The sequence below is a fragment of the Mandrillus leucophaeus genome, unplaced genomic scaffold, assembly GCF_000951045.1.
Source record: "Mandrillus leucophaeus isolate KB7577 unplaced genomic scaffold, Mleu.le_1.0 Scaffold201, whole genome shotgun sequence".
Classification (NCBI taxonomy): Eukaryota; Metazoa; Chordata; class Mammalia; order Primates; family Cercopithecidae; genus Mandrillus; species Mandrillus leucophaeus.
In genome coordinates this window covers 2,046,585-2,054,983 of record NW_012102044.1, presented here as the reverse complement: position 1 = coordinate 2,054,983, position 8,399 = coordinate 2,046,585, and positions in this window count along the sequence as shown.

The window sequence follows — 8,399 nt, the reverse complement described above, 5'->3', positions numbered from 1 at the left end:
TGACTGTGCACAGTTGTGCACAGCTGTGCATGGCTGTAGGTGGTCATGCATGTCTAAATGGTTGTGAATGTCTGCATTTGGCTGTGCATGGCTTCTGGTGATTGTGACTGTGCACGGTTGTGCATGTTTGTGAATGGCTGTACACAGCTGTGCGTGGCTGGAAGTGGTTGCACATGATTGTGCATGGTTGTGTATTCCTGTGAATGACTGTGAATATGCATGGTTGTGCATGTCTGTGCATGTCTGGGAATGATTGTACATAGTTGTGCATGGTTGTGCGTGGTTCCACATGGCTGTGCATACCTGTGCATGACTGAGAATGTTGTAAATGTGCATAGTTGCACAGGACTGTGCCTGGTGGTGCATGGCTTTGCATGGTTTTGCATGACTGTGAATGGTTGCGAATATGCATGGTTGTGCATGGTTGTGCATGGCAGTGCACAGCTGGCAGTGGTTGTACATGATTGTGCATGGTTGTGCATGACCATGAGTGGCTGTGAATGTGCATGGTTGTGCATGGCTGTGCATGGCTGTGCACAGCTGGGAGTGGTTGTACATAATTGTACGTGGTTGTGCATGACCGTGAATGACTGTGAATGTGCATGGTTGTGCATATCTGCACATGGCTGTACATGGCTGGGGGTGGTTGTACATGATTGTGCATGGTTGTGCATGACTGTGAATGACTGTGAATGTGCATGGTTGCGCATGGCTGTGCACAGCTGGGAGTGGTTGTACATGATTGTGCATGGTTTTGCATGACTGTGAATGGTTGTGAATGTGCATGGCTGTGCATGGCTGTGCATGGCTAGGGGTGGTTGTACATAATTGTGCATGACTGTGCATGACCGTAAATGGTGGAAAATATGCATGGTTGCACATGGCTGTGCATGGTTGTGCATGGCTGAATGATTGTGAATGCACAGTTGCACAAGTCTGCACATGGATGGGAATGGTTATATCTGTGAACGGTTGTGCATGGTTGGTTATGTGCAGCTTTGAATAACTGTGTATGGCTGAGTGACTGTACATGGTTGTGCATGGTTGTGTGTGGCTGTGAATTGTCTTAACGGTTCTCCTCATGTGAGCAGGGTTTATGAGCTTCTACGAACACTGTATTTCCTCACATCCTCCAAAATATATGCCACATCTTCATCTCAAACCTTATACTCTCTGTCCCTCTCTCTCTTCCTTTTCTCACTCACTCTTCCTCTCTGTCTCTCATTCTCTCTGCCTCTTCTTTCTGCCTCTCCATAAAAGATAGAAAGCATGTGTACCTTGGTCTGTAACTTAACGAAAGCTCAGTCTCAGAGGCTGTAGGTGTCTGCCAGGTTGCAGAGATGTTATGGGATCCAGTTCAATTGAAACAAAACAAGAACTTTTGCTAACAGCTCTGCTAGAGATGCTTTCTATATTAGATACATGTTGCCAACAACTCAGAAGAAATAAACACGTTTGGTTATAACTAACACGCACTGAGCACTCCGGGGAGCAGGTGCCATGCTAAGCCCTTGACTCAGGTTCTCTCATCTAATCCCAAGAACGCGGTCAGGTGGGTACTGTTGTGATTCTATAGATGGGTTTGCATAGCCAGTGAGAAGTCCAGCAGGAATCTGAGAAAAACGCCCCTGGCAGCAGAGCTGCCGCATGAAACACTGTGTCATGGCCGTCTTAGATCACACCCTCACATCCACACTGCCGGATGAAACACTGTGTCATGGTTGTCTCAGATCACACCCTCACATCCACACTGCCGCATGAAACACTGTGTCATGGCCGTCTCAGATTACACCCTCACGTCCACGCTGCCGCATGAAACACTGTGTCATGGCCGTCTTAGATTACACCCTCACGTCCACGAAGCATTTGAATTTCTCAAGGTTCAAAGTATCTTTCAAATATGTTTTAATAGTGCAAAAACATCCAGTGAATGTTGAGAAATATTTTGGGAATGGGAGCGGTGTTTGTGAAGCTCCTGCCAAGCTGGCTGCGACATAGGGCCTCTGAGTCTTGCTCAAAAAGGGAGTCTGAGGACACTCCCAGTGCAGGGGTCAGGCCTTTCCAGCACCTGGGGGTGAGGATCAGGGGCGTCAGGACCCCAGGCTACAGGGAAGGCCTCACCACGGCAAACTTCCATTCAGAACAATCCTGTAGGTGAAAAGCCTGTTTCTATCTACCAAGGCCAACTCTGTCTTCTTCTGTAAACACAACAGTATTTGTTGGATGGTTTTAGTACACACTGAATTCTCCACTAATGCAACTACTTTGAAAATCGAGAGAAGTCAGTACTTTATGTTGTCGGAATGTTATCCAGTGTTGTTTATCATTGAGGAAAATCATGCCACGGACGGAAAATCCTGTCGTTACTGGCGTATCTGATGCAAAGATAGATAGAATTGTTGGTGTATTGGTCTGTATTTGTAACCATTGCATTCACGAAAATCCTATTAGGATGCGTAAATCCAAATATCTTTAGATAACTTTTTATTTCAAAATACTGAACGTAAAGTCTTCACAACAGGCAGCCGAACGTTGCTTCACTTCTCTGAAACCCGACAGGCTCATGTGAAGGAGGGGCACGTGTTTGTTTACTTCGTTATGTTTGTTCACACTGTCATGCCCAGGTGTTTACATATCGAAATATAGGCCGCTGTCAATTAACGCCCTTTGATTACGGTTTATTTTAATTAATTTCCTATCTATACTATCATTTCTCAGGGCTGTGGATTACTCATACTAGCTGTGACTTTCATTCCAAGGGAAGTGACAACGTGTTTGTCATGAAAGCAGGTGGCATTGGTTTTCGATGGGGTTGGAAACCACAGCTCTGGGGGACACTGCCCTGCTTTTCCCCACATTCGGATGACAGCAAACAGCTATGTGTTCAATGAGGCAGCTCTCTGTGCGCACAGTGGAAAACACACGTGTGTTCTGGGATAAATAAATAAATAATCCCTTTGATAAAGCAGGAAGGCTCTCTACAGCTTTCTCACTCCGCCACTGAAAAGCTGCTAGCTTAATAAAGCCATAAGAGTTTTCGCATTCTGACCCCACAAAGGCAGTGAATAACTAGAACTCTGACTTTTAATCTAAGCTGCAGCATTTGAAGAACAAGGAGCTCTTGAAGGCCTCGATGCCCAGCACCCCCGGCCGCACTCGTCCTTGGGGCTGCGCGCCTGCCAGACGTTCATGATCACAGCACAAGGACAACTTGCTTTTTGAAAAGAGGCCTCAATCTTGTCGCTTAACCCCCAAAACATTCATTATTTTCAGCCAAAGGATAACAAAAGTTATTTCAGAAATTCTTTTCAGCCTCATCTCTGGAGCACACTTCACCTCCTAACTTGCACTGACTTCGTCTCTCCCTGACACTCAGGAGGAGCCAGAGGACCTGGCCCAGCGATCGGAGCCTCGCGGGAAAACAAGGCAGACTATCGGCTGAGGCTCAGAAGAAAAACGTCTTGAAACGCTTCCAGATGTCAGATCGGTGGGCAGCGAGATTAAGAATAAAGGGGACAGGAAAGAATGGCAAGGGTGGCGAGGAAACAAGGCCTTCAGTGACACATGGATGGGGCGTGAGGTTAGCAAACATCAGCAGCTGCTAGAAATCTCCCTGGAGGTGATGATTTCCAGGCCCACTGGAAGGCTGCAGGAGGGTGCATTGTGAGCTGGGAGCGACCAAGGATCCCGGACCCTGGGACCTCCCTGGACGTGCACCCAGAAACACCCAGCCCAGACCCCCAGGGAAGGCCGGATTCAGCAAAGGAGCCCCTCAGCCCTGTCCAGGTGGGGTCCTGGAAAGTTGGGCCCCAAGGCCTGGAAGTCAGGGAATTGCATGGGGGGAGATGGTGGGGAATGGAGACTGGGCCCCAGAGTCTGCCAGGCCTGCAGCCTCAGAGGAGCCTTGGGGAAGCAGCTCTCGCTCACTGAGCTGTCAAAAAGGCATCCGGTGATGTGACCATGACCACTGAGCCGCTGGACCCACCATTGGCCCTCTGTGGCCACCCCAGGCTCCACCTGCCGACAGGGCCCCCACCCATGGCTACCTCGGGAGGATCCGTTTGCCTCCCCTTTAGGGACTCTCCAAGCTCAGCGGCCTCCTTCCCTTGGGCCAGCACAAAACTGTGGAGGGGCAGGGGGTGCCGAGTGCCCGCACCCCTGTCTCACCCCTGTCTCCCCGAGGGGGTTGCAGGCTCCTCACTAGCTGGGAGGGTTCAGATCCATCAGACGGACCTGGCACGGGGTGAAGCTGTGAGGGCAGAAGCCAGAGTCCAGGGGTACAGGGTGACCCAACGCCCAGCACTGGACGCGGAGCCCTACTCACCGGGTCTTCCCAGCTTCGGGGCGGCCGCGCTTTACAGACGAGGAAACGGAGGCTCTGGAGCTTAGGTGGCCTCTGAGGGCACAAGGACGCTGGGACCACCCCCTGCGCCCCAAGGCAGGGCGCTCTGCTGCCTCCCATGCGCAGGCAGACGATCGCCCCAGCACCGCCCTGCAGGAGCTCAACGTCTAGCCCGGGGCAAGGCCGCAGGGGAGGGAAGGGGAGGGAAGGGGAGGGAAGGGGAGGGAAGGGGAGGGAAGGGAGACGGAAGGGGGAGGGGTCACCTGTCCGGCCTTGGGGGTCACACGTGGTGGTGCCTTCAGAAGCCGCAGGTGTTTTCATTCAAATCAAATCAATGTTATATTTAACTTAACTTTAACCAGGTGTGTCATTCAAGGCTAAGCCCGCGTGGGGGAAGGGGGCGTCTGTGGAAAGGTCCAGGTGGAAGTGAGAAAGGGAAGCGGGCACCAGGCCCGGGGCCCCGATCCGAACACCAGCTGTGAGCGTGGCCCACTGGGGGCTCTGCCTGCTGGAGACGGCCACTCACCCCTTTGGCCTCCATCTCAGTCCATTTAGGCTGCTGTCACAAAATACTATAAACTGGGTGGCTTGGAACAAAAATGTGTTTCTCACAGTTTTGGAGGCTGCAAGTCCGGCATCAAGGCGCCGGCGGATCTGGCGTCTGGTTTGTGGACGGGGCCTTCTCACTGGTTCCTCACATGCTGGACGGGTCAGGGAGCTCTCTGGGCCTCTTTGGTCGGGGCACAAATCACATCCGTGGGCACTTACCTTCATGACCATCTGAACTGATCGCCTCCCAAAGGACCCACCTCCGAACACCATCACTGTGGGGCTGAGCATTTCGATTTATGAGTTTCCTGGGGGGCATGAGCTAAGAGCATGGCGGCCCCCACCACGCCTGCTGCGGGCCCCTGGGGGGTCTCCTCATCCTGTCCGCAGCTTGCTCTGTGCCCCTTGCCCTCCGGAGCCCCTCCTGCCTCCTCTCCCTTTCTCTACTCCGCACACGCAGGCAGAGAGAAGAGCTGGCAGTGTGAAGGTGAGGCCGGCACCCACGCAGGGGCACAGGAGCCCACCCCAAGCCGGGCACAGCGACGCTGTGGTCCTGCAGAACGGGCAGCCCTGGGAGCGCTTACGAGGGCCTGGCGCACAGGGCACCTGAGAGCCTCCCCTAATGTGAAGTCATTCCGTGAAGCTCACAGAGCAGGGAAATACACCTGAAAACAAAACCAAACTTGGATGAGATGTCACCTCCAAGGTGAAACGAAATTGGAAAACTTTCCAATGAAAGTATCTTGAAGAGACTTTAGGTTTGTATTAATTTAGATATTGCATGATTATGCTGGTATCTCACCCCCTGCGCAGTGGGGCCCCCTCCTGCTCCAGCGACAGCCCTTCTCCATCACCGTCTCATCTCCGCGCCAGGCAACCGATGACCAGGGGCAGAGCGTCCCTGCTCTGGGGGCCAGATCAGGGTTCACCTCCACTCCTCAACTGAGGAAAGGACACCTTTTTTAAGGTCAAAATTAATTTTTAAATTGCATCAAATTATCTCAAATGAAAACATGTAGGGACATGCACATGGCCCCCTGGCTGTTTCTCAGCACGTGTTAGAGAAGGAGGGCGTCTTCAGCCCAGCCACTGTGATGCTTGTTTCCCACAGTCTCCAGAACAGTGCTTCTGTGTGCTGCGTGGACAGAGACCCAGAGTGTGTTACCTGCTCACATCCCAAATGCCAGGCTCCTTATGCTGAAACGATGACTCTGGCCTGTGTCCTGCTAAGCGCTTGGCACAACTTCGCTCTCGGAATAAAATTAGTCTTTCATTCTTCATCCCAATGGAAATTGCATGGCTGCAGCCTCTCCACTCTCTTAATGGTTTCTTCACTACAAAGGCTCAGTTGAATGACCCTGTCAGCCATCTCCAAGGTTTGGAATTAAATGTACCTAAGTGTAAATCAATAGAAAGGGAATCAAAAACTAAAAGGTTGGATTATTTTTGCAGACCTCTTTGTGCAAAACAAGTTTGCATTGAACCCGGGACCACCTGCGACCCCAGAGCAGCTCCGCCTTCTGGCTTCAGGAGGAGCTTTGATGAGCAAAGATTAATCACAAGATCTATTAAAATGGAATTATGATTTTGACCCACTCACCTCCAAGAGCTGCTGGATAGCAAAATTACAAAATTCAAAACTATAAGTGTTCCATTTTAAACTGCAAGAGATGCTGCCCTGGCAAGCATCTCCTCGGCTCCTCCTCACTCCAGACTCAGGTGACTCCAGTCCTTCATGCAGACATGGACTGTGAATGCATTGCATTCTCAAACAGTGGGACATGCAACAAAGATCCACAGGCATATTTAGAACCCAGTGGAAAGCAGCTCTCAAGGCCACCAGCACTTCCTCCCTCCCTCTAAGTACAGTAGCTCCAAAAACTCTGGAGGTTCCTCTGGCCTGACACCTCTGGCAGGGACCAACCCACCACCTTTGCCAGTCTGTGCTGGTGCTAAAACTCAGACCTGCCAGCCCACTACCTCGTCTACAAAACCAGTTTTTAATTTCCTCTTAGACACCAATGCCTGGTAAATTATTAGCACACATTTCTTCCAAGAGTGTTTCATGTTTCAATAGTAGCCCCCATAACACAACATGTTAAGCAAAGGAAGAACTTTCTGACAGTAAAAATGCAGCCACCTGAGCCAATCAGAAGGCTTCTTTGTGCCTCAGGTTGTAAGGAGCTGCACCTGGATGGACATCTCTGGTTGGTTCTATGGACCACTGCCAGATTTCCAGTGGTCAGCAGGAGCCCACAGAAGATGGCAGAACTAATATTCTATTCCAAACATTCACAAACCAAAGTGCCAAAGCTGTAGGCTTGTATTCATTCTGCATTGCTGTAGGAAATGCGAGTTTTGCCTTCAGCTTCAGTAACGCTGAAGTCTGGGTGAATAGGCGCTGGATGCTTAATTTCAGAGTCGAAGGAAACAGTAGCTCAGAAATTGTTTCAAGGCTACAGGTGGGCTGTTCAGAGAGTCAGCAAGTGAGAAAAAGCTTTCACTCATTCATCACAAAATTTAATGGTAGTCAGAGTGAACCTTTTTTGCTAAGTTGACCTTATCTGTAAAACATGTGAATGATAGATATCTTTGAATGTTAAAAAAAACAACAAAAAAAAAAACAAACAAACAAACTGACATGTTCTACCTTTTATCTGGAACCTCGGAGTTCTGGAATGCACCCGTCTAAATGAAGGCTAGAAAAGAGCTTGGGAGATGTGGGGGAGTGAAAGAAAGTAAATGGAGAATTTGGGGTCGAAAAGAAAAAAGTATGTGTGTGTGTGTGTTGTAGGTGCGTTGTGGTTGTGTGTATGTGTGTGTATGTGTATATGTATGTGGTGTGTGTATATTTTCTGTGTGTGGTGTGTGTATGTGTATGTGGTATGTGTATGCATGTTGTGTGTGGTGAGTGTGTATGCAAGTGTATGTGTATGTGTGATGTGTGTGTGTGTGTAGGATGTGCATGTGTGCGTGTTGTGTATAGTGAGTGTACATGCATGTGTATGTGTATGTGTGATTATATATGTGTGTATATCTGTGTATGTGTGTATTGTGTGTGTGGTGAGTGTGTGTATATGTGTTTATGTGTGTGGAATGTGCATGTTGTGGGGGAGCATACATGTATGCATATGTGGTGTGTGTGTGTGTAGAATGTGCATGTGTGTTGTGGGGAGTGTACATGCATGCGTATGTGTGATGTGTGTATGTGTGGGTATGTGTGTACATGTGTGTAGAATGTGCATGTGGGTGTTGTGTGTGAGTGTACATACATGTGTATGTGTTTCTGTGTGTGTGTACAATGTGCATGTGTGTTGGGGGTGTACATACATGTGTATGTGTGATGTGTGACGTGTGTGTGTAGTGTATTCGTAGGGGAGGATGTTTACGTGTTGTGTGTGGTGTGTATATGCATGTGCATGTGTGATGTGTGACGTGTGTGTGTGTAGTGTGTATGTGGGGGGATGTTATGTGTTATGTGTGGTGTGTATATGCATGTGTATGTGTG